Genomic DNA, 26,736 nt, shown 5'->3' with positions numbered 1-26,736 from the left:
TACTGAAGGCGTAGGAACTTTACCAGTTAAAGCTTTTACCTATAAATGGGTTCCCTCTTTAGATGAAAAATGTCATAAATGTTTAGACATGGTAGAGACTATAGCCCATTTATTTTTTGTATGCCCCCTTTATGCTCCCCCACGACGCAAATGGTTGATACCTATTTACTCATCCTTGGGCACCTTGAGGCATATAGAAGCTTTAAGGATATTAGGATCAGACTGCTCACCCTGCATAGCTATTGCTGTAGCAAAAATTTTAAGGTGGGCCTGGATCATTCGCACACGCACTTTATTGCCACTTGCTGCTAGCTAGTCCAATGCGCGCTGTAATTAATGCTGTCTTTATTTTATGAATTAATTTTTATTGGATCATATATGAATTTTTAACCTGTTTTTTAAATCGACAGTAATCAAATGGAATTTAATACTCTCTTATTCTGTGTATTGTTTATGTACTATTTATTGTGTATTGTGATAGATGTATTGTGCGTGCTTTTAAGACTTACTGTCGAATAAAGCTTTTGAAATTGAATTGTAATGCCATGCGTTTTAATGGCATTGCAGAGTCATGGTATTTTTCAAGGTTTTATATAGCGAGAACAAGATCCTTACAGATATCAGAGCGCTTTAGATAGAATGGGAAGACAAAAAATAATGTAATACAGGGGAAAGAGAAACAGTTAAATAGTATATACACAGTTTTAAGTTCAAGTGAGTTTAGCCAGGAGGATCGATTTGACTTCCTTTTTGAAGGATGCAGTGGATAAGATAAGTCTTATTTCTGGAGGGAGGGCATTCCAGATCCTGGGGGCCATCCCTGAGAAGGATCGTTTGTATGTTTTTGTCTTGTGGAATTTTGTGGTTTCAGGAGGAGAGTTTGTGCGCTTCTTGTTGTTGTTGAGCCTCCTGAGATTGTCAATTTCTGTGCGATGTAACTAGGCGAATTGTGGTGTAAGGTCTTATGAGTAATGCACGCAATTTTCAGGTGTATTCTGGCTTCATAGGGTAACCAGTTCAGATATTTTAAGTCAGGGGAGATGTGTGAGCGTTTTTTCGATCCTGTGATGAGTCTTGCTGCAGCATTGGTAGAGGCTCTTAGTGGTGCGGTTGTTGATAAGGGGAGCCGCAGAGTGTGGTGCTTCCATAGTCGATCCGAGGGATAACTAGCGATTGGACCGCAGTTCGGAAGTCGTTGGCTGGAAGGAAGGGTTTCAGCTTCCTCAAGGTGTTTTTCACCACCCATTTGAAAAATGCACAGGTCTCGCTCATTGATGGTCAGCACGAGATACACTTTTAGACACACCTCCCGCCACAAGTTCTAGAATTGCGAACTTTAGAGCTGGGGAGCTACGTTCGAATCTCGGCATCAGCTCAACATCAAATTAATGTGTTATTCTGTAATGTAAATTGTGCTCATGCCATGTTGTCGAGTTTGCGCTATATAATATTGCAAGGAAAAATAAAGTAGGAAAACTTGAGTTCACACACTACTGAACGCGCAATCTTAAGTGCATCAGCAGTGCACTGTGAATCGGAGCGTTTCACAGGCGTGTCACAGATAAGAAATGCTATCAAAATGAAATCCTACAAAACAATATACTACTGGCCGGCAGCAATTCATACACATAAAAGGCCGCATAGAACCAGATATTGCATTGGACTGCGAGAGTATGGGTTTCACATTATCCTTCACACACACCTGCTCGATATCCGGGATACTGATATATAGACCCCCTGGCCTCTGCGGAAGGTTCATTGAATCACTTACCGATCTAACAGCAGCCAGGGCAAATCTAACCACAAATTTCATCATTATAGGAGATCTTAATCTACATCTTGAAGACCCCAAGAATGCAGAAGCATGCAACCTGACCCAAGACCTTCTAGCACTTCAAATGCGACGACGAGTAACCAGCCCAACCCACAGTAAAGGACACTTACTAGACCAAGTATTCCCGAACATGAACCATCTAGAGACGCAGGAACGCATCCCCATTCCCTGGTCGGACCATTTTGTAGTGCCCATAAGCTGGAAAACACTGCACCCCCCACGAGATTACCAACCATTGAAAGAATGGGACCGAGCATGGGCAAAAATCACCCCAGAAACATGGACAGAGCAACTAACATCCACCTACCCTAGTAGTGCCACAGAACCCACTAGCGCATCTGAGAAATATAATGAGTGGATCACTGCTTCTCTTGATGCAACCATCCCACATAAATGGAGGGCAAAGAGAGCCTCTAACAAAAAATCACCATGGTACACCCCAAATATTCGGGAACTCAAACAAAAATGTAAAAAAACTTGAGAGGGCATGGACAAGGAACTTCTGCCTAGAAAAAAAACAAAAATACAAAGAGGCCATAAAAATTAATCAAACAGAAATAAGAAAGGCACAAGCACTTTATTTTGAGGAAAAGATCAAGGGAGCAACTAACGCCCCTCTAGAAATAGCAAGAATAGTGAAAACACTATCCTCAGACCCACAGCCGGAAGGGTCCAAAGAAGGAATCCCCCAGAAATGTAAGGAAATTGCAGAATTCTTTAACAACAAAATACTCAACATATACAATCTGTTTCAACCCCCCCAGGATAAGGAGGACTCAGTTCGCCCCAATACAGTCAATGGACCAGACACTCCTAATGGAGCAGGTAATCTAGGGAGTATAGAAGACATACCGATCATGGATCTTACCACCCTGGATAACATTTTTGGGAAAATCAAATCTGGGTCGCCCAGAGACCGAGCCCCTGTACACATGTTAAAAAAAGTTAAAGAAACAATCTTCCCAGTTCTCCTAGAAATGCTCAACCTATCCCTGACCACAGGAACAGTACCGGTAAGATGGAAACAGGCAATGGTGAAGGCTCTCATAAAAAAGCCAAGCCTTAATCCAGATAACTGGGGGAACTACAGACCAGTTTCACTCTTACCATTTGTCAGTAAAATCATAGAGAAACATGTGAATACAATACTTTCCAACTATCTAGAAGCAAGAGACATCCTCCACAGATCACAGACAGGTTTTCGCCCCAACCATGGGACTGAAACAGCTCTCCTAATGGTAATGGAGGAAGCTAGAAAAGTAATGGATCAAGGAGGAACAGTGGCAGTGATCCTACTGGATCTTACGGCCGCATTTGATACGGTTAACCACAGTATCTTACTAGATAGGCTCGGAGATATAGGAATCTGAGGAAGGGCCTTAGAGTGGGTGAAGTCCTTCTTATCTAACAGAACCTTCCAAGTATTTGAAGGCAGGCACAAATCAAGAGAGATTCCTCTCACGTGCGGAGTCCCGCAGGGCTCCTCTCTTAGCCCCACTCTTTTTAACGTATACATAAAACCACTAGCAGAGATAGTACAGCCGTATGGTGTAACTATAGTCACGTATGCAGACGATACCCAGTTGGTGGTAGCCCGGGAACACGCAAAGGAAAACCCCATTGACCTTAAATCTTGCCTGGAACAAGTAGCCACTGGGATGGAACAATCGTTCCTCAAACTCAATGGAGACAAAACGGAGCTAATGATCCTGGGAAACAAGGCGAAACGCACACAAATATAAACTGGCCCAGTTGCCTCGGCCCCAACCCCCAGCCTAAAGAGAAGATCAAAAGCTTGGGATTCTGGCTAGGCAGGGAACTCAAACTCAGCCATCAGGCAGTCACAGCTGCAACCACCTGCTTTGGCATCCTAAAACAAATCAGAAAGATTCTTCCACTTCTCCGGGACACTGTACGTAGAACCTTGGTACATCTCTGATTCTACCCCGGCTAGACTACTGCAATTCACTCTATCTTGGAACCCCGAAAACCACGATCAGGAAATTACAAATGGTTCAAAACGTAGCAGCCAGACTACTCCACAATATCCCAAGCAGACTACTGCAATTCACTCTATCTTGGAACCCCGAAAACCACGATCAGGAAATTACAAATGGTTCAAAACGTAGCAGCCAGACTACTCCACAATATCCCAAGCAGACAATCAGCGAAACCAGCACTAATTGCTTTGCACTGGTTACCCATTGCAGATCGCATCAAATTTAAAGCACTATGCATTGCTCACAAAACGCTCTGGAATACAGGCCCAAAAATAAACAATACCCTCCTCACCTTCCACCGCCCCTCACGTCATCTGAGATCCGGCAGCCTCTTCCAATCTAAGATACCGAAAACAAAGAGAGCAAGAGCCGGCGGACGTATGTTCTCCTATAACGCAGCTATACTTTGGAACTCTCTCCCGACCAATCTCAGATCCAACCCCAACCACCTTACATTCAGGAAACAACTAAAAACATGGCTATTCCAGAACAGTGCCTAGATCCCCTATGTCCTGTCTTGTCTATCGCATGATAGCGCTGGGATGCCTGAGGGTAGCCATGCGCTCAATAAGAATTAATTAATAATAATAATAATAACACCCGGACAACGTCGGGACGGGCTGCTAGACACGGATAAATAGGACTATATTGAAGAAGCCATGCGCCAACTCAATAACACAGAAAACTATATAGTTTTAAAAAAGAATCCTATTAATGATCTAACCATCAAACTAAGTTACAAATTAAAGCACTGGCATGAAGATGGTCTACTCAATGATGATGAAAAAAACTTCTTAATGGTAGAAAATCCAGTGATACCCACTTTATATTTTCTGCCTAAAGTGCATAAGACTCTGAAGAAGCCCCAGGGGTGCCGATAATTTCAAGCTGTGGTGCCCTCTATGAGAACGTTACATCTTATGTTGATTACTTCCAAGCACCCATTGTCCCCACTCTTAATTCATGTATTAGACACTGGAGATTTTTTGAGAGTACTAATGGAAAAGACCTGGCAACCAGATTACCTATTAGTGACAATCGATGTGGTTTCACTATATACTTCAATAAATCACGATATTGGGTGAGGGCCATCTTGTACTTCTTGCAACAAAGACCCATAGGAGAATTAAATCAAACTACTATGTTAATGGACATGACTGAACTGTGCCTGAAAAACAATGTCTTTTTATTCAACAAGAAGCTATACTCTCAAAGCTGCGGTACTGCCATGGGAGTTTATTTCTCCCCAAGCTATGCCAACCTTATGATGGGTTGGTGGGAGAAAAACATAGCTTGGAGAGAAGAAAACGACCTGTATACAACCAATATAGCTTTTTGTCTTTGATGCATCAACAATCTCTTTCTCTTGTGGAGAGGAACAGATTTGGAATTTTTGAAATATCTAGACATTTTAAATGATAATGAAGTGGGACTTAAATTCACACATAACATCAACTCCAAAGAGATCGACTTCCTGAATACAAAGGTGTATAGCAAATCAAACAAAATACATACAACAGTCACCAATAGTGTACTGCATGTCTGAAGCTTTCATCCCCAATCCCTCAAAAAGAGCATATGTACAGGGAATTCATAAGAAGGAAGAGGAACTGCTCGGAACCAAAGGAAATGCAAACAAAGAAACGCCTCCTCAAAAGGGCATATAAACACAAATATATTTATCAGGGTGAACAAAAGGCAAGGCTAAAAACGCGGGCGGAGACCTTGGTAGACAACAGGGAAATTATGAATAACAAAGCAACCAAATCATCAGACAACACACCGCGACAAATCCTAACCCACAGTAAAGAGAGCTTCCAAATTCAGCAAATCCTAAAAGAGTATTGGAATGTCTTGAAAAAATACCCGGACATTGGAACTCTAATAGGGGACTGTTCCCTTATATCATACAGGAAAGCTCCATCCTTATCCAATACATTGGTCAATAGCCACTTTGAAATGAAAAAAACGGAAACAATGCCACAAACCAGACAGAAAGGATTTGTGAAATGCACTAGTTGCAAGTCATGCAAAATTGGATTAAACCTAAAATCAATCAGCGATCCAAGAGGACATCCTTTTGAAATCAAGGAAACCATCACATGTGACACCTCATATGTAGGGTACCTTATTGAGTGCTTCTGTGGAAAAAGGTATATTGGGAGCACTATTTTCCCCCTCAAGAAGCGAATACTTGAACATATACGGGCCACCGTAAATCGTGATATGTGATATGTCATATGCAGTGGCCAAACACATGAACACCGATACAGGCAAGACATGGCTGGACATGAAATATTCAGGTCTGGTCACAATACCTCCACATGAAAGAAGAGGTAACAGGATGCTAAAGTTGAGATGCCTGGAATCGAAGCTCATCATCAGGACCCCAACAGGTCTAAATGGGGATGCGGAAATGCATGTGCATCTATAAAGTACCAAAATGAACATCACACAGGAGGAAAAGTGAAGTCGCGACATTGTTGGAAAAATAATGGCAATAAAATTGGAAAAATGCCAATCGACAGAACAAGTCGAGGATCGGCTCATAATCCATAGGATCGCGAACATGAACTGAGATTTGTTGTATATTAATGTAACAGTAGTTCTTTTTTCATTTTTCTTTTTAATGCATACGTTTTCATTCCCAGTAACAAATCTGTAAATGGATTAATGAGACCGGGGGCGGGGCTGGAAGAACAGAACCCCCCAAAAAAGTCACTTAGCCCATATGTAACTGACACTCAGCCGAGAAGATGTCGCACGAGTACCTGATTAAGGTACCTGCTAAGGAACTGTGCTCTAATCCCTGAAACCTTTGGGACTCGGACACTATAATCAATTTTTGACAGGGTCGTTGTATCTACTTTGAAACAGCACAGTCATGATTTAATAATGCAGTTTGGCGAGTCTTTGTACAGACAATTTAAAGGGTCAAGTCATATACGTGAGTCTTAACTTAAGTTTATTTTTGAGATATCTACTATCTCTCAAGTACACGGGGTCTTCTTTTTGATACATAGATCACTGTTTTTCACCTTTGCATTATTTTTCTTTACCCTGGACACAATTTCTTTGCTACACGTGAGAAAGCTACCAATGATGATAAAACGTGGGCAAGCTGGTGAGAACCTGTCAGTAGCTCCTCTGGGGTAGTGCATGTGAGGTACTTTCTCACCTTCACACAATTTATTTGTGGGTTACATACACCTGTTTCAGTCTAGGGTATGTATGTGCTGAGTGATCTGACTTAATTTGAAGTCAAATTGAAATATTGGGTCATTAGGACTGTATTAGACTGGGAAATTGTTTAGACCAGCTGTTGGGTAGAGGTGGACACCCTCCAACACCAGCACTATGTAAAAAAGTAGATGTTGCCCTGCATAGACAGATCCTTTTGTTGTTTAAGTGATTTATGGGTGGAGGGTGATCTGGCTATACATTTTGCCTCTAAAGCTCCTTTGTGTTAATAGTTTTTACCATAACAAATTTCCGATATGATGGTTTGGCCAAGGCTGAGGCTCCCCTCTTGGCTGCCACCCTGAGAAGAAAGGTCTGCTATCAGCCAAAGAACGTTTTGTTTAATGATACTCAGCAGATTAGAAAAATCCTACGGTCTTACAAGAGATCTAAAATTCTCCTTAATATAATGCAGCCGGGGACTATTATACATGTTGAACAGCTTCATACAATCCAGGATAACTAGCCTGTTAAGACTTAATCCTTTAGCCAGACAGCACACCACAACAAAAGAGATTGCAACCAAATTAGGTCAGCAAAGTAGCTCATACGAAGCTCTTCATGTAAAATCTCGGTAGAGGTGCTTTGTCCAACCCATAAGAGGCATCTAAAGAATGTACTTTCTCCCACCACAATCAAGCCTAGATTCACATAACCCCAGATCTCCCAACCAAAAGTGAAAATTGAAATACACTTGGCTTTATAGATCTGCAAAGCATTTTTCAAAGGACTCTGACCCAAGTGGGAAGAGAAATCATTTACTCCAGCACACGCCGTCTTGTGGCTTCTAGTTCTCTTTTTTAATAAGGATTGCCAGCTAAGACCTCAATCTATTAAAGTTCCTAAATAGGTAACATTGTGAACCTTGCTTAAGGCCCTGCACAAAAATGAGCACTTGGAAAGAGGAGAATCTGTGTCAGTTTCCACTGCTGGGGAGGCCTACAACTCCTGACCTCCTTTGCTGCTTTCCGCACACAAAAGTGGGTTGTGTCCTCGTGGTGCAGGACGTGCGCAAGGATACCCCCTAGGTCCCGCGCAGGCTAAGCCGGGGCAAAGGGCGGACCCGCCTACAACCGTCAGTCCCTGGAAGAGGCTGATCCCCCCCTCTTAGCCTTGTTAGGCGCAATTTTCATACAGGACCCTGAAAAGAACTAAGAGACTTCTGGACCAGCGGACGTTAAAAATGGTGTAAGCGCAAAATTGAAGCGGAAACAACGGGGGGAAGTAGTACATACCTTAGACTTTTTCCTAGTTAGAGCTGCAAATGTCTTATCACAGGAAATCAAGTGTACGGAGCAGCAATTCTCGCTGGAGGAAGGAAGGAGAAACGGCCCTCAGTTACAATTTTCTTTACCCGCTCACCTGGTAGTGCCCAAGGTTTTCGAGCCACACGCTACTCCCAAAAACACTGTGCCTGTGCTTTCTTGACCACCATACCCACACTCCCCTGTACCTAACGACTCTATAGGTGAGCCGGTAATTAAAAGGAAGAGGTCTGGAGGGAAAAAGAAACCGAAAACTTAGAGGGCGCCTAGAGCGAAAAAACCTGTCAGAGACCCCGAGGTTGTGGCATCGTCATACTCTGGAAAAGACTCTAGGGTGGGAGGTTGCGAGGACATCTTTGTGAAAATGGAGAAGGTGGTCCTTAAACTGTTTGAGCTACTGAGCAGTAGACAGGGGCAGATCGGGGAAAAATTGGATCTCCTTATCAAAGGGAGCCTTATTTGCAATAATCCCAGAGGGTGGATCAGCCATCTGTATCAGGCCAAGTATTAGGGTCCCTGGTGAATCTAGATTGGGGGGGTCAAGGACCTAAGCAAAGAAATCATACCAACTTTTCAGTCCCCCGATGCTATAAAACATTCCTCATTACATCCCTCTCACACCTCCTATGCCGATGCAGACTTGTGTTTTAGTAGCTCCCAGGGGAACAATAGTATATCTGCCCATGGAGCTCAGGTAAACCCACTAACAATAGGTCAGAGAGAGAGAGACAGGTGGCGGATACTATACATAGTTTAGAGCCTCCGCTAGCTGGCATAAAACAGTCTCAAACCCTAGAACTCCCCCCGGCAGCTTTGCCGTATGTTCTGGTCTTGGTCAACGTACCCCCACTGACAAGGGGCCAGAGGGAATCAACAGACCAGAAATGAATAAAGCCCTTCACTGGCTTAGTACTCACATCAAAGGATTTGGTCAGTGGGGTACTAGACTGGACACACATATCATTATGGCTCAATGGGTAGGATGGGTGGGTCCTTCTTTCAAAGCAGCAAATGGTGACTGCATGGTTTTAATTTCAACAACCAGTATGTGGTAAGAAATCTGTTGAGGGCCTGTACAATTGCTCCCATGCGGAGATCACAGATTCCTGTCTCTCCACTAGCAAAATGTATAGACCGACTCCACGATTGTACCCGCTCAACCCAAGAGCCCTAGACGCTTCATCATGCCTGCCCATACCTGCGACATGAGTCTCCGCTAGCCCCCAAAGATTGGAGATGTGGTTTGAGTCATCAAATCGATTTGCGCCTTTGGCTTACCTAGAGTCCTGTGATTGACTACTCAAGGGGGGGAGTAACTGGTATTTTAAATATCACTAATGAGATGGTCACCACTCTAGTCGTACTGGTACCTGTGAGCCAGTTGCAAATACCTAAGGAGGGTGAAACTGATCATGTAACCGGCCAGTATGAACGAACATGTAATGGAGGAGCACTGTGTCTCCGTGGATGGGACGGGATACCAAAAGCGAGTGGTACTAATATCCACTTGGAATGTTGCGGGTATCCCTACTAAGCAGGCTTTACCTGAGTGGGCATTGATATAGCAGGCCAGAGGAATATTATGTTTTCAGGAGACATGGGCAACAGACCCAATATTTATCAACAGTTATCGAACCTACCAAACCTATGCGGTCCCTTCCTCATCAGGTAGAGCTAAAGGGGGTTTGGTCACTTTAATTTCTAACACCTTAAACATCAAGATCATAAAATGTGAACACTCCTCCCCTAATATCCCCTTCTTATTTTTTAAAGGAGGAAGTGCATATTTTTGGCTACTGATAAACTATTATAATAATAACTTTGGTAGGAGCATGGCATCGATTGTAGCCTCATTGGAGAAGGAATTGACAAATTTCATAAGGGCATTTCCAACTAATGATCTTAATATTTTAGGGCTGGGGGATTTTAATGTCCAACTATGTCCACATTTATTGGCACCTGTCTGTGGGCTGTAAGATACGCAGGGAGACCCTTAGATACATTTTATGCACAATGAATATGGGAAAACCTTAAATAGGCTCCTAACTTTTAGGAACCTAGAAGTCTGTAATACGATAGATCCAGTGGTAGGTGGGCCTGAATAAACCTTTTTCCGTGATGAATATGAGGGATCACTGACAGACTATCGAGTAGCAAAATATCGACCTGGCAAAATATCCATGACAAAATATAAAATGCCAGAATATCGAATTCTTATCTCCAAACAGGTAAGTACAAAAATATCGAAACCAAAATATTGTTGTAAATAATATAGTTTGTAAAAATATAGATTTTTTTTAAATGTCTAAAAAGTAATGTAAAATAATAAAATAATTGATATAATTAAGTAAAACATACTTAAAAATACTTAGATAACCTTAAAAGTAATAAATAATGTAATTTAAAAAAAATAAACATGCATTGTGATTTTTTTAATACATATATATATAGATTAACTTAATAATATTAAAAAACATTAAATAATTTTACTGTAGGATAGCGAGAGGGTAACATTTACTATTCCCACTCCAGTGAGTGCAACAGAAGGGAAAGAGTTGGATAGCGGGAGGGTAAAAATTAATATTCCCACTCCAGTGAGTGCAACAGTAGGGAAAGCGTTGGATAGTGTAGGGGTTAAAATTACTATTCCCACTCCAGTGAGTGCAACAGTAGGGAAAGTAATGATTTAATATTTAAATAAAAATAAATTAATTATCAATGCCAATAAAAAATGAATTACAAATTACAAAATATTTTATAATTAATTTATTATAAATACCAATAAGTATTATTTATTAAACATTAATTGCCAAGGGGTTGTGGCCAAGCACGGGCTAAAGATGGCCACGTAGTGAGTGAGCTCCGCCATCCTTCCTATCCCTCGTCTTTCCTGAATTATAATCCCTCACACCTGTCGGCAGCCCCTGATGTCGGAACACCAGCGTAGCCCATCCCGTCTGCTCCGGTAATCAGATCAAGCCGGACGGATGAGAATTTGTTCCCGGAAAGTTGAGGCCTGCAGTGGGGCCTAAAGCCGGGACACACAGTAGCTGATCCCCCGGAAGAAGAGCTCCAGCTGGGTCATCATCGCCCAGCGGTGGCGCCGCCGCGACTCTTGCATAATTAGAGCGCCCGGGAGGGTTTTGAAGGCCTGAGGCAGCGGCGGGGATCATGAACCTAGGACTGTGAAACAGTAGAGAAGTAAGGCACATTCATTAAGGCGGGACAGGGCGCGCCGGCCGCGAGGCAGTTAATGGCGGTGGCGCGTCCCTAAAGGTGAAGACTCTCCCGCTGCCTTTCTCATCTCTGCTGACCCCGTTTACCCTCTGAGAGGTATGGCCCACTGGGGGCCCTGAAGTCAAGACCTGCAGCATTTACACCCCCCGGCAGAGCACTCCAACCGGCCTCCCAACACCTAGCGGTGGCGCAGCAGTTTAGGATGCCGCCGCGATACTCGTTGAACCGTAGCGTCCAGGAAGGGTTGTCGAGGCCTGAAGCTGGGGTGGCGATCGTGAACCTGCTAAGGTATACCAGTGAAGAAATAAGGCTCATAAATCAACACGAGACAGGGCGCGCCGGCTGCGAGGCAATCAATGGCGGCGGCGCGTCCCTAGAGGTGAAGACTCTCCCTCTTCTGCCTCTGCATCGCTGACCCTGTTCATCCCTGGAGAGTTGCGGCCCGCAGTGGGGCCTGAGGTCGGGACCCACAATAGTTGTGCCCCCCGGAAGGGAGTTCCAACCATCCGATCATCGCCCAGCAGTGGCGCCGCAATTCACGGTGCCGCCGCAATACTCCCACGATTGGAACACCCGAGGGGGGTTTTAAAGGCCTGCGGCAGCGGAGGTTATTGTGAACTAGCTGAAGAGATCTGGTGAGAACAAAAGGCCATAAACTGAGGTGCGTCAGGGCGCCCGACCGCAGGACAGTCAGGCGTGGAGGCGCGTCACCTATAGCGAAGACCTTTTCTCTGTTTGCACCGCTAGCGTTTACTCCGGTCATAATTGCCGGCTAGAAGAGACCATGTAGTGGGCACATTGCTTGTCCCCCGAGGCTTTGGAGTGAATCCCCCCCCTGGAGACCCAGCTGCCCCCTGTGCCTTTGCCTCTCTCTGATGGGGCCCGGAGCCAAGGAGACTGCAGCCAAGGAGTCCGGTGACCAGTAAGTCATACCCCGGGAAGCTATTGGATGCCTCTTGGCTGGCAAGCACCTGTCTTCGCTAACTATCATGGCTCTGTAGTGGTAGGACCGCCAAGAACTGCTTTAGAAGGGCCCTTAACTCTGTGGTGAGCAGGAACTGGTGCAAGACCTTCAGTGATATACGCATCAATTCAGAACCGGTGTTGAGAGCAATCCTCCATCTGACTAACCCTAGTACCCTGGTCCTGCCTGAGACTCACCCTAATTACCGCAATGGAGCGCGTCAAGGGGTCCGGGTCCCAGGGACAAAAACCGGTCCAAACCAACAAACTGGACCGTTATACAGTCTCCAAGGAGGTGCAGAGGGCCGTCTGTCTGAGGAAGCCGCTCGAGGGAGCCAGGGGGAGGAGGAGGAGAAGCAGGAGATTTCCCTTAAAGATGTCATGGAGGATATCACCGGTGTTAAAACCTTATTGGAACATAAAATGGACACCATGGCCATTGACATTATTCTCATCAGGGCCGACCTGGGAAAGCTCAATGAAAAGATCAAACAGGTGGAAATTACGACCTTCAGCCTCGTTGGAGACGTCATGCAGCTATAAAGGGAAGTCTGTGAACTCCAGGACTCTCGTAACCTCACACACCTCAAGCTAGATGACTACAAAGGCCGCCTTCGCCGCAATAATATCCTCATCCTAGGAGTTCCGGAGAAATCAGAGGGGCAAACTCCAGACCTATTTATTGAAGACCTTATTCTCAAACACCTGGAACCCAAAGGCCTCACCAGGTTTTTTGTGATAGAGCGGGCCTACAGGGTCCCGGACGGCCGTCCCAAACCAGGCGCTTCCCCGCGGCCCATGATGGCTTGGGTGCTAAACTATTGTGACAGAGACGTGCCCCCCTCTGTTAGAAAAATGCTGACATTTCCTTTTCCCAGACTTTACAAAAAGGGTGCAGAGGCAAAGGAGGTCATTCATTTCAGTAAAATGCGACCTGAGAAAAAAGGGGCCTGAAATACTCGATGCTGTTCCCGGCTCGCCTCCGGGTAGAGGCGGAGGGAAGAACAGGGTTTTTTGACGTACAGAAGCGGTGGCGGAATGGATCGAATACCAAGGAACTAAGAGCCAGACAGAGCGAGGAGCCGGGGAGCATGCAGACAGTTGGCCTCCTTGAAGTGGAGCCTTGGTTGATGGCAGCTTGCATTGAGTAAAGGGGGGACGGGGCGAGGTGGGCTGGGAAGGGGGGGATATCAGAGCCTTATACGCAAGGGACTGGTAGTTCTCTTATGACTTTACATCCTAAGTTCAAGAGGGGTGAGACATAGATATTGCCCATGGCAGGGACACAGTGTGCACTCTTTCCCCCAGTTTTTTCTTCCGTTGAATTTTTCTAGGGCGACAGGCACTCTGCAAGTTTTTGATGGGCAGTTGTAAGCCCAGAGTGCAGGGCAGCGGAGTGGGGCGTTGTTGGATGGGGGTATTTTGTCTATTTGTTCTACGTCTTTTTTGTTGCCTCGGCGCAGTATATGGGTACAGCTATGCAAGTATTACTGGAAAAGTGATTGCATAGGATTGTCGGCACGATCATGCACATACCAGAGATAATGGGGGATAAAAATGTCAAGGTTTTGAGCTGGAATGTTAACGGGTTAGGGGATAAAATCAAACGGAGTGTAGTTCTCTAGTACATCAAGAGACACACTCCGGATGTAGTCCTACTTCAGGAGATGCACCTGGTTGCAAACTTATGCAAAGCAATGCACAGGGGGGGTTACAAGGTGATTGCACATTCAGGATTTACCTTGGGTTCCAGGGGGGTGGGTATTATGGCGAGAAACGCATTCCCACTGGCAGTGAGCTCCACATGGATGGATGATCGAGGTAGATATTTTGGCGTCACTGGTATGTGGGAGGGTCGTTTCATTACTTTTATGTGCATCTATGTCAGTCCCGGCCTGCAGGGTACATCATTCGCAGACTTGGGTACGGTCCTGCTCTCTGTTCACGATGGGCTCCTAATCCTAGGGGGTGACTTTAGCGCAGTCGTCTCCGGTACGATGGATAGATATTCTTCCCGGGAGGTGGGACAGGCAGCCAGTTGGCTACCGGATTTCTTAGAAGCCATGGGTCTGGTCGATGGTCGGAGGCTCTACCATCCAGATCAAATACAACATACCTTTTACTCTGGGGCTCACCACAGTCTCTCCTGATTAGACTATTGCCTCGTACCAGCCGCACAATTCACCTACATAAACAACATTAAACACCTAGCCAGAGGTATTTCTGATCACTTGTCAATTTGAATCCACCTTCTTATGGGCTGGGGCTCAGCCGGGAGGTTGGCCCCAATCAATTCCTGGTAACTTCATAATCCTAATATCTGTAAAGACCTTATTAAGACCATGGACAAATATTTCACTAACAACGTGGGGTGGGTATCCTCCTCCCAGTCCTTGTGGGAGGCGTTTAAGACTGTAATCAGGGGTCAGGCTTTATCGCTGATATCTGGCTCTAAGAGAGATAAGCAAAAATATGTTGTTAAGCTTGAGGCTGACATTTACAGGCTGGAAGGTGACTTGGAATTGGGGGTAACGCCCAAGAAGCTTAATTTATTAAGCCTGAAGCAGCACGAATATAAAACACTGGTTTCAGATAGGGCCAAGGCCCTTAGCAGAGAGCAACAGGGTAAGCTTTATGATCTAGGAGATAAGGCTGGGAAACTTATTGCATGGCTGGACAGAAGGAATTGGGCAAGCTGCCTCGTTCCGCTCAGGCTTAGAATGGAGGGATAGGTCCCAATCACAGAACCACAGGAGATAGTGGACAGGTTCTCTGATCATTTCCAAGCAGTCTATACAACAGTGTAGTGTAGTTCCTATATTCCCAATACGCTCTGCGCATTGGAATAACATAAACAGCAGTGTAGACGTAGGACTGAGGTCATCTAGGTCTCTACTGACTATGTTAGACTTAATTAGTTTTGCCAGCTAGCTCAGAGGTCACTAGAAACTTTCTCGAATGAATAGGGAGGAGTTAACTTCCCTGATTTAGACAAGAAGGGATTAGTTTCTGACAACCGCATAAACATGACAACTTTGCTTTCCCAGAATAAAGAGTGTATCTCTAGAGTCGTGTGAAAACAATAGGCAGCTATTTCACTCAGTCAATCGTGCATGCTTAGTTTCACCAGAGTGCAGAGAAATAGAGAGACGGGCGTTTTCAATAAAAGGTGTTATTTTATTGAGCAGTCTTCTTTCTCATGCAAGAGAAATGAATTGCCACAATTGCAATACTTATCATAAAGTAAAGTGCGTACAGTAAAAGTAGTATTATGAAATAATACTGTAAAAGCAATGATATGGTTTCTTAGCCATATGATACTTTAAAATGGATAAAATATATACATACATAAAAACATTGACTAACAAACTCAACTGGTGCTTCTAAGATACGCCTACCCCAGTGTACCTGACCTAAGCCTAATACGTGGGAAGGAGTAAGTAAGTTGCAGTTTTTAAGTTAAGTTGGGTTTTTGCCAAGTATCAAAATCAAGAATTCTCTCTAAGGTTTTAATCAGCTCCGTACCTTGGTTATAGAATGAAGGAGGTCTTGTATCTCGCTTCTCAGGACTCGATCTCCCAGCAACCCGCGAGGGTAACTTGGGAACACCAGAGCTGGATTTCTCGGCGTGAGAAAAGGCAGCTTCTCCAGCGCGTCAAAGGGAAGGGGCGGGTTCCATCGGCTCTCGCATCAGCTGGGCTTGGGATTAGTAGATAAACGCTCTGCTCCACACCACCGTGTGTTTGCTTAAGGCAACATTGGTATATTTATACCTGAAAGGTGCCGGGTTTGACATAAGGTTGGACATAAGACATCACTAAGAACTAACAGTTCTTTCTGGACTCCAGGAGTTCTTGTGCAAATCAAAACAAGAGCAGGGGGGGGGGGGAGATTCCCCGGCTGCTGGAGGCTTGGTTTGTGTAAAGAACGCGTTGTGCTTTCTAGGAGTCTATGGGAAAAGCCTTGCCGTGCTTTGGACTGCATGGGCTATTACTAAATATGGATATGATGATATGATTCTTATGCCTGTATAAGGATACTATTTATTATAACCACATAAGGGCATGACTCGGGAATATCGAATTAGGGTCCTAGATAGAAATACAACACCCACTCCACGTATTAATGTCCACCATTACTAAAAATAAGCAATATTAAACATATGATGCATGCGTGTTTTCCAACCCACCCCAAAATACATATTTGCATCTGAAATGGTGTATGGATTCTACACGAAAAATGAGTATCTGGTACTGTACGTTTTTGTTTATTTTCAAGCAAAGGTATCATTCTGTTAAATGCATATATATCAGTTGAATGAATTGGAGAAAATTACAAATGAAAATTACACATGAAATGGCTCTGTATACAGAAGAGAAGGTCGAGACCATTTCATCACATATTTATATGATATTGTACATGTGCTAGAGGCTGAGGTAAAATATTGTCTCTAATGTCTCTAAAAATAAAAGCTCTGTTCTCTGAGAATAGTTCTACTTTAAGCAAAGTACCATGTGCCGGAAAAAATGGTAAATATTTTTGATTTGAAAGAAAAATAATTTAGTTTTTGGGGGGAAAAAATATTAGTTCCAAAAGTTTTTTGTGGCTTTGTTTAACGGAACTGAAGGCCAAATTCAGAGTTATGGGAACGCTGTGTGCTTGTTGTTTTAAAAGTCATTCCCTTTGTTCAGGGGAGAACATCATATCAGACAGGCTTGTAAAAAATTGGTCTACGACATCACGTGAAAGTTCGACCAAGTTTGAAAATACTGAAACTGTGCAGTTCTCTGCGTGATTGCTATCATCGATGTTTGGATCAACAATGCTCACAGAAGGTTGTACCTGTTTGGTGCTGCTTTCCTCTCGCACTTCACCGTCACCTACTCGTAATGGTGAAGTCTCAATGAATGCCGTCATCAGAATAGGTAGCCGCTGGGGACAACACGTTGCATGAGTCGTTACCGGACCTAGCAAAGTATCGATATCCATTGGTACTGCTGATGGTAGTGTAAGACAGACATCCAACACACATTCTTCTCCGCATAGCAGACATCGAAGCACAGGTAAGATGCAATCTTGCCAGATTGGTCTAAATGAAAGAAACCAAGTTGCACTCAGATCTCTTAGCCGGGCTAATCCGAGGACTTAAGTGATTTTGTCTCGGTAGCGTATTGCTAGGATCGTTTCTTCCATCGTTGCTGGAGTCTTGTCTGTGGCTTGGCTTGCCATATCGGAGCAGAAGGAAGAAAAATAAAATTCCTGCTACGAGTCCCAAAATAAAAGGTAGGCCGCCAAAGACAGAATGGACAAAATTCGGGAAGATGCCCAGAACTGTTTCAAACGGTGTTAACAGTCCCGAAAAAATTGTCTTAAATACATGTGTGATACCACTGGTATCAGACATGTTTAAAATTTGACTTAACATTTCTACGAAATGCACAGGGCAATTTGTCGATAAAAGGGTATGTATCTCTGCTGCTGTCCTTGCAACTTGCAGATCATATGTTTCTTTGGATGAGGTCAACGGCACAGTCGTCTGTAAAAGAATAGACTTCATTCTGCTTAAAGTATCAATTCGAATAAAAGAGATATTCACATAAGGCCATATTGCCGCCTCCATGGCTGGGTTACTGTTTGGATACAATACTTGCATACAGCAGACGACCCTGGAAGTAACAGATAGCATTCTCCTGGCAACATTCCACAACAGCTGTGGTCAGTTATTATAACGTAGCTACCGTTGGAAAACTGTCTGAAGAACGGTTCTATCTGTGTTGCAGGAGTGCCTTGCAGATGACAAGAAAGGTTATTTGAAGACCCTTCGCAGGCTCCATGCAAGTTAATACCTTGACACAGAAGTGTACCGCTTAGTGATTTTTTAAAATTATTACCACTAAGGAATACCTCTTTTTTCCCTTCACTATAACATTTGTGTGTGTAAGGTAAATCCCAGGTAGATTTGATGTATCATTTGACCAACCTTTCATACTGGCCTGCTGGTATATATTCTTGGCAATATTTAAACTGGAAAGTTGTAATCGGAATTGTAATCGTTCCATGTATTATCCATTCAATGACAGGTCTCTCTGACATTGTCAATGGTAATCTCTCAAGTTTTTCAATGCTCAGAATCGTATAGTCTGCTCCTTTTTGTGCCAAACTGATTTGTTTATCAGTAAGGTTAAATATAGAAAATAATGACATTATGTTGATTAGACGCCATGGCACGTAGCCTGAAAGTAGGTTTTGCAACGTTCAGCCTAGCTGTACAATAGAACGCAATTGGGACTGACTATGTTGTAACATTAGCAAGTCTTTCTCTTTTATATCAAAGGCAGAAGATACAATACTGTCCAGTGAATATATTCTGGAAGACAGAGTCGTTAACCCATTGTCCACTATAGAAAGTGATTTTTCCAAATTTATACGATCAATTTCTCGTATTTTTTCTGCTGTTTCAATTTGCATTACTTTCCAAGCTTCGTTGTATGCAGCGTATATACCGGCCACTATGAAACGTTTTTGACGCTGTTTGCGAGGTCCCAGTATTAAATCTCGCAATACAGCACCTTCTTTAAGTAAAGTCAAGTGTTGCTTAATTTCAGCCAGTGTGGATCTCTGTAGCCACTCAAGGCATAATTTCCCTACACTGTATGTTGTAGCTATCCCTGGATGTTGTCTCTGGGAATATCTTGGGTCTGGCCTAGTCAGTTTGAACCCCTGTTTTTTATTCAGGAATCTATCTTGACAGTTATTTGTGTCTGTGGGCCAGATCAACCATTTTTTCCCATCAGGATTGGTTCTGTTTTGGTGAAAAATATGGGATACGTCTATTTCCACATCTTGTAGAGCTATCACTATCAGGTATGGGCATTGGAATAGACGGTTTATTTAAGTCTTTTATCTTTGCTAAACCAAGACAAGTAGTTTGTTGAATGGTATCATTCAGGAAAATTATTTGTTCTGGGATCATGCAGGCTCTAAATAATGATTCTAGACCTTGTACCTGCCAGTCTTTTGTTCCCCAAATGGTTTTTGTTTCAATGTTATTTTTCCAAAATTCAAAACCAAATGTAGACATTTTGTCATAAAATGTTTCAGAATAAATCAATTTAGTATTTGTCAACATTATTTTCATTCCTGTCTTATTTAACATTTTAAAATAAAACGTTTCTGGATCACTGTTGTTAAACCCTGAGAAGTATGGAAATTTCTCAAAAAATGCTTTCGAACTTCCTTTCGGAGGTGTTGGACAATGTTCCCATTGATTATAAGTAAAAACATTTCTAGGTTGCGCAGATTTATGCAAATAGTGATGACCATAGTGATTGTAACAGTATAATTCTTCATAATTTGATGAACCCTGTAAATAATCATGTTCTGTAAATTTAGCTGACATTACTAAATCGGACATCATATTATTAATATTTTCAAAGTCCCAATCATCAGAAAAAGAACTTGGTATCACAAAGTCACTTAAGGAAACCTTAAACTGGTGTGGATACGTCAAGAGCTCAATTGGGCCATAAATTTCATAGTCAGTTCTGTCCCATGCTATACCCCCAGGTATTGGATTGGCTGTGATGTTCACTGATGATAGTTCTCTTTTCTCGATGTGAGAGGATCTGTGAGACTTTAGGACCAAGTTGATGTTCTGACTTGCTGTGTCCATTGTACTGTATTTTCCATCAATGAATTTACCCAAGCATTAAACCATGATGAGCCAAAGCAGGAGGAGAAGTACACCTAACACAGTCCAAATTTCAATCCATGGTGAAATCAGATATGTCTCTTCAAGTTGGTAAAAAAGCTCGGTTATTTTTCCTTTGAAAGTTTCTGTTGCTGGCTTGCCTCCATGTTCACTTGGATCATCGGAAAAGTTATCAAAGTTGATAAAATAGCCAGATGCTGTTCTGTCAATTGGTGGGATTGCTTCCGGATTTCCATTGATCTTTGCATTTTCTTTTGTTACGTTTGTGCAGTCTGAAGCTACATCGTTGTAGACTGGTGTATCATTATGAATTGTTGCAATTGGGTTTCAAGAGGCACAAGTTCCATGGCTTTGTTGCATAGTCCTTTTTTATTTACTGTTGGTTTATCGAATGTGATTAGTCTCTCAGTTTGAACCTCTTGGATTGTAGCAAAGTTTGGTCTTCTGCTATTTCTTGGGAGTCCACTGGGCCTACTACTTATTATCGGCCACATGATTGTGGTTTTACCAGGTCAATGGAAGCAATACTGTTTTCCTTTTTACCAGCAAGTGGCGGTAGTACTACTGATCTTGTTCCGCTGACAGCTAAGACAGGTACTGCTTTTCTGTAAGAAGGCCCAAATTCCTTCTTCACCGCGATCTTCTCTCTGACCAGATCCCCAATCTTTGGAATCAAGACAGGTCTTGCTGGGACAGGTGGTTCTTCAGTGGTTGTTGGCTTAAACTTTGTGTTACTTAGACTTTTTCTTGTTTCATTCAAGTCCTGTAAAACAGCCAAACGATCTTTGATATCAACAGTTTTTTCTTCTACCACTGAAGTTTGACGATCCAGATCCTGGATAATCATTCTAGTACCAAACAAAAGTTCATACGGACTGATACCTTTTAGAGAATTTCTTGGCATGTTATTAAGACTACGTTGGACACTTATTAAATGTTTGACCCACCCATCACCCAAACCTAATACCCTCGCCGTTATAGATTGCTTTATGTCTCGTTTTTTTCTTTCCACTACAGCATTTCCCTCAGGATGGAAGGGAGAAGAGTACCGCAAATGCAATGCAATGCCCATGCTGGTCATGGCCTCTTTGTAAGCTCGAGAGCTAAACGCAGGACCCTGGTCAGAATGTAGCATGCCAATTGTGTATGTGGCGATAAAGACTCGCAAATCTTTTATAACAATTCTGGCGTCAGCCGAGCGCTGGGGCCTACATTTTTAAGTGAATTCTGTCCTAATAATTATGGGGACGCATTTCTCCGGCTGGATTTCTGCGTATAGATCGCCTGATGCTTTCTAATAAAGGTGTCCTGGCAACAATCTGGTCTGGTTCACAACTGCGATCTCTGTTGCAGTCTAGACAATCCATTGCAAATTTGTAAATTTGCAAACTCATCCCCGGCCACCAGTATTCTGATTGTAATTCTATTAGAGATTTCAAGATCTCTTGGTGCCTTGGACCCAATCCCATGTGTGCGTCTTCAATCAAGAAAACTCTCCGGTTCGTGTTTGGAATTACTCTATCCCCCACTCCAGGGATTTGAGCAAAAGGAACGGAGTTTGCATCAATTATGTATGTAATACTGAGTAGATAGTTGAGAGGTAATGCTGCATAATCGCCTTTTGACTATGTTTTTACCGCCAGCATGGTTTCTCCATCTATGAGTTTTTTTAACGCTTTTTTGTGGCTACGGAAGCTGGTTGATTATTTCCTGTCCGGATGCAGCAACCTCCAGCAATCAATCAGACCCATTGCATCCATAAAATCAGGCAACCACTGCATCGTTCGCCCATTTGCTCGAGGGGGATGTCTGTCCATCATACCGGAGACGACTGGGCTGCATAACAGTCTCTCGAGGCTGGATTACGGTCTGGTTCCAGCAGCTCAGGCTTCATATGTAACTAGAGTTGACCATTTGGCCAGAGGGATCTCAGACCATTCTCCATTATGGATTCATGTTGTTGTGAATCATAGCCCTGCGGGACGAGTTGCCCCTATAAATCCATGGTATCTGCGTAGCCCTAAGATTCGGAAGAACCTCCTTGCACAACTGGAAGAATATTTTGTTACTAATGTGGGCTCTGTCTCTTCCTCTCAGTCCTTATGGGAGGCTTTTAAAACTGTCATTAGGGGGCAGGCCTTATCGCTGATAGCTGGTGCTAAGAAGGAGAAGCAGAAGGAGGTGGTGGAGTTAAAGACTGAAATCGAAGGGTTGGAAAGGGATTTGGAACTAGGGGTGACGCAATGTAAGCTTCATCGGTTGGGACTGAAACGCATGACTATAAGGCTCTGGTCACAGATAGGGCAAAAACTCTTGGCAGAGAGCAGCAGGGTAGGCTTTACGATCTAGGAGACAAAGCAGGGAAACTCATCGCGTGGTTGGAGAAGAAGGACTGGGCTTGTCAGCTGGTCCCCGAGCTTCTGACGGAGGGGGGGGGAGAGAAGCTTACAGACCCACAGAGTATTGTAGATGAATTTGCTAAACACTTCCAGACTGTTTATACTTCAGTCTCTCCTTATCCAGAGGCTGATTCCCATTTCCTAATCCGGGATATAGAACTCCAACATCTCTCTATCAGAGATAGGGGCTTTATGGATGGTGATCTAACGGCTGACGAGATTGCTTCAGCTATCCGTTCTTTAAACACCGGCAAGGCATTAGGCCCCAATGGTCTCCCTATAGAGCTTTACAAGCTTAGGCCGGATCGCCTTGCGCCCTACCTGAAGGAAATGTTTCTGGAGTCCAGAGAAAGAGGGGCCCTCCCGCGAGACCAGAGGGTTGCATTGATAGTAGTGATACACAAGGAGGGTGAGGTTAAAACCAGTTGTGCCTCATATAGACCTATTTCTCTGCTCAATGCGGAGCCCAAGATTTTGGCCAAAATATTGGCAAATAGACGGATCAAGGTCATCACTGGTCAGGTTCATGCCGACCAGTCAGGCTTTATGCCCCACAGAAATACGGCGTTGAATCTACGTAGATTGCATTGAGTGCTGGCCAGGGCTCAGGCTCTGCAAGAACCGGCTATAATTGCATCATTGGACGCGGCAATGGCATTTGATACGATTGAATGGCCGTATTTGTGGGCGATGTTGGCTAAGTTTGGGTTTGGCCCCGGATTCATTGGCTGGATTCACCTGCTGTATTCGGAGCCCCTTGCACAGGTGGTAGTCAATAACAAAGTATCTGCTGCCTTTTTATTGGGAAGGGGAACCAGACAGGGTTGCCCGTTATCCCCCCTTCTTTTCGCATTGGCTATAGAGCCTTTGGCTGCCTGGATAGGTTGGGAGCCTTCGATCAGGGGTCTGCGATGGTCCTCTGACTGGGAGGACCGCATATCCCTATATGCAGATGATATCTTGCTTTATTTAGCCTCCCCCGTAAATCCCTTATTGTGGTTGTTGACATCCTTGCCTCCTTTGGAAGGAACTCTGGCCTTTCGATCAACTGGGGAAAATCTGTTTTGTTTGTTTTAAAGGGTGACCCTCCGGTACCTCCTAGACACTGTCCAATACAGATCAGTTTAGAAGGGTTTAAATATCTGGGGATCTTTGTGTCCCTAGACTCGGCAGTTAAGTACTCTCGGAATCTACTTCCCCCTCTTTGTCAACTCAGGAGTGATACTGCTAACTGTTAGAAGCTTCCTCTTTCACTATTTGGCAGAGCAGCCTTGTTTAAGATGATTGCTCTCCCACGCTTTATTTATGCCCTGCAAAATTCCTTTATCGTGGTGCCCTCTAGTTACTTCGGTGAAATTGAGAGTTTGCAACGTAGTCTACGGTGGGAGGGGAGGCCTCGCGTTGCATTACACAAATTGAATCTTTCCTGGTACGACGGAGGTATCGCCCTCACTGATATTAAAAGATATTACTGGGCGGCCCACCTGGCGGCAATTAACCACTGCACATATGGCCGGGTTGATGATTCAGAATACTCTCGATATAGTCAGGTTCGGCATTCCCTCCTGTCATTGTTGCCTGGTGAAGAAGAACCTTCAGAAGCTTCCCCTCTGGAAGATAGACTATTGGACAAAACCATCTCTCTAATATATAAAAAGTTGCGTAATCACAGGACTGACTCTCTAGAAGCGCTTAGAGATAAGTGGACACAGGACGGTATAGAACTAGACGAGGAAGATTGGCAAACAGCTGTATCCTCCCCTAAAGAGGTCACAATTTCTGCTCGCGTCCGACTGGTACAACTTAAGATTTTACACAGGATTTACCTTACGGGACCCAGGTTGGTCCATATGGGACTTTCGGAAACGGGGCTATGTAAAAGGAACTGTGGTCTAGTTGGTACCTTTATGCATATTATTTGGGAATGTACACATGTCACTGCATACTGGCACGGCATACATTACATTATACGCAGAGTACTTGGAGTTACCCTTTCTCCGGAGGCTAGGAGGTGTTTGCTCAATATATGGTAGACTACTGACCTACACAATTCGCAGACTCAGTGGGTCACACTGGGGTATATGATTGCCAAACGGAATATCGCCCAGTTGTGGGGAGCGCAAAGGCCCCCCTCCCTGAATGATTGGGAAAACAACTTAGACAGGTGTATGTTCAGGGAGAAAACTACGTATCTGGCAAGGGGATGCCCTCGGAAATGGTCACAGCTCTCGGGGCCTTGTAACAGCTACAGAGGTGAAATTTGTGCACCACCTGTAAGCGTTATTCCTGATGGTTCCCCCGCCCCATGAAATTCCAACATTGTATTGAATTTTGTTTACTCAGTTTCCCCGTGATGTATGCTCGGCTACCATGCTATACTCTCTGAAGTGTAATTATTGCTGATGTTTTTTTCAATAAAAAGAAATACAATTTTTTTTTAATGAAGATAGCACAAATTATGAAACCCTATTGAAACGTCCATTTCTTTGTTATTCCATATTTAAAAATTTTAAAGAAACAATTTAAAGATTTTTTCTAATTAGTAAGTAGTGCAATAAGAACTCTCTTATTCCCTTCAACATACACAAACTAAATTCATTAAAGTTTCTCTGGAATGCTTGATCAGGTTCACTATAACTTCAGTCCTGCTTTAGACCATAAGAAGCTTACAGCTAGTAAATGTACTTACACTAAAAACAATTATTTGAGCTGTGTCAGACTTCAATATTCTTTCTGCATCCTAAATTTTTACAAATGGGTTTGATCGATTTTTTCCTAGGCTTGACATAAGCAGGACAAAAGAATAAAACATGCAAATCATTTTCTTTAACTTTATCTGGGCATACGAAACACAAATCATTATCAGTTCCATCATAATTAGTAGCCCAGTGTGATGTGGTTGCGTTTATATTCAATACACCATATCTAAATTTCATGTATAAAGTGTTTGCGAGTTGAGGACGCACTTCATCAAGAAAGGGCTCAAATGTTACTACGTCCTTGAACGAAAGGAACCTGGTCGTTAACCGTTCGTTAAATGAACCATATAGGACACTACATTGGATGTAGGCCCAAAAAGTAGATTTTAGCAGTTTCTTAAAGCCTGAAGACAGTGTAGTTGGGTCATCCCAAAACTGGGACAGGCCCAATTTCCTGAACCATAAGAAAACATGTCTAAGCCACAAAATGTTTCTATTCTGATCCAACTCCACAATCTCCTCTAGGCCAGCCTTGTAATGCGTTAATCCTGGGGTTGACCATAATCCTACCCAAAATATGAGGGGTCTTAAAAGCGCCAAATCAATCAATCAATCAGCAAAATTTGTATAGCGCGCTACTCACCCGTTAGGGTCTCAAGGCGCTGAGGGGGGGGGGGTCGCTACTGCTCGAACAGCCAGGTCTTGAGTTGTTTCCTGAAGGAGAGATGGTCCAGGGTCAGCCGTAGGTGAGTGGGGAGGGATTTTTATGTCTTGGCTGCCAGGTAGGAGAAGGATCTTCCTCCGACGGTGGATTTGCGGATGCGTGGGATGGAGGCGAGGGCGAGGCTGGCGGATCAGAGCTGGCGGGTGGGTGTGTAGAATGTGAGGCGGCTGTTGAGGTCATTCGGGCCCGTGTCGTGGAGAGCCTTGTGTGCGTGGGTGAGGAATCTGAACGTGATCCTCTTGTTGACGGGGAGCCAGTGCAGGTCTTTCAGATGGGCAGAGATGTGGCTGAGGATGACGAGACGGCGTTGACTTGCTTGGCCATCGCGAGGGTGGAGTCCAGGATGAAGCCCAGGTTGTGTGCGTGGTCCGTTGGCTTGGGTGCGGTGCCCAGGGCAGAGGGCCACCAGGAGTCGTCCCAGGCAGAGGGAGATGGTCGGAGGATGAGGATTTCCGTCTTGTCTGAGTTCAGTTTCAGACGGGTGATCTTCATCCATTCTGCGACGTCTTTCATTCCTTCCTGGAGGTTGGCTTTGGCGGTGGCGGGGTCGTTGGTGAGGGAGAGGATCAGCTGGGTGTCGTCGGCATAGGAGATGATGTTGAGGTTGTTTTGGCGTGCGATGGCTGCGAGAGGGATCATGTAGACGTTGAAGAGGGTGGGGCTG

The sequence above is a fragment of the Lissotriton vulgaris genome, chromosome 6, assembly GCF_964263255.1.
Source record: "Lissotriton vulgaris chromosome 6, aLisVul1.2, whole genome shotgun sequence".
Lineage (NCBI taxonomy): Eukaryota > Metazoa > Chordata > Amphibia > Caudata > Salamandridae > Lissotriton > Lissotriton vulgaris.
This window is presented reverse-complemented; position numbering follows the sequence as displayed.